A 1366-nucleotide genomic window follows, 5' to 3' on the forward strand; every position below is an offset into this window, starting at 1 on the left:
CTGGAAGGTCCTGAAGCACCCTCTCTCAACTCCTTTTATTTCTGTATCTGCTCTAACTTTTATAGTACAAGACTACGATGTTACTTTATTTCCATAGTTTTCAATTCTCTTCCTCTAGCCATGTAAATATGTAACTCATTATCATTTTTGATGGCGGGTGGGGGCGGGGAGGGGGTGGTGGTGGAAAACAACCAGACATGAAATCATATTTTGCATACATTAAATACACACATTCACCAGATCACAAATTAAATGTAATTCAAACGTATGTTATTTGGAAATTGCTTTTTTTTCTCATAAAGACATTATAAAGCAAATACAGACTGAATGGTTCTTAGAAGTCTGTTGTTTTTATTATCAATGATAATATTAGTTGCCTTCTAGTTTCCAATCATTTATTTGTGTTACACCTGGAATTCTAAATTTTAACCAAGAAATATGAACACAGTGAACACAGGGATGGCATTTCCCAAGGCAACCCCAGAAACTAGAAAATAACCTCCATCCCCTCACACCCCACATATAATGCCCACTAGCAAAATAAACAAAAGAAAACAAAAAAAAACTCCTACCTGCCCCTCTTTCCAGATCAGAGACAAAAGAGGAAGCATTATAGTATCATGAGTGAGAGATAAAATTGATTTCTAGTTCTGCTACACGCTGCCTGCTGGAGCTTTGGGAACTTTTTTCCTCCTGTCTGAATGGCAATACTCCCCTCTGCCCTAAAATGAAGATAATAATGCCTACTCACTGGATCGTTGTAACAATTAAATGAGCTAATGTGTAGAATGCCCTTAATACATGGTAAGTGCCTAATGAATAGTAGCAGAGCTTTCCCTTCCCCTCGTCCTCTCCCACATAGTCTCGGGGGTGGGAGAGGACTCCACTCCCATATAAACTCCCCCAACCCCTCAGCAATTAGTCAGGTGCCCACCCAGGACCACCTGCACTGTCTTGGCAGTAAAACCTTTCCCCCAACAACTGTAAATCAAACATAGGCAGATTTTTTTCAGGTTAAAACAAATAAACAAAAAACACTGGTTGGGTCTATGAAGACGGTTTGGTAAGCCACAGCTGCCCATCTTGGCTACCAATCTGTTCCAGCCACAAGCCAAACTGGCAGTAAATGCAGGGCCCTCCTCCAAACTGGGGTTAAGGGGAACACAGGGGATTGCTGCTGGTCAAACCAGTTTGGCTTTTTTAAAATGAAAGAAAAATGGTGAGATTGGCACTTTTGATGATGACTGAAAAACAAACATTTAGCACATCTTAACCACCCTTTAAATATAGATCCCAGTGTTGGGTCTATTTTAAAAATAATTTCAAGGTATTATGTAGGCCAATGTTTTCCAAATTGCAGAGTGCA

This window comes from Pteropus vampyrus, unplaced genomic scaffold (genome assembly GCF_000151845.1).
Source record: "Pteropus vampyrus isolate Shadow unplaced genomic scaffold, Pvam_2.0 Scaffold68, whole genome shotgun sequence".
Classification (NCBI taxonomy): domain Eukaryota; kingdom Metazoa; phylum Chordata; class Mammalia; order Chiroptera; family Pteropodidae; genus Pteropus; species Pteropus vampyrus.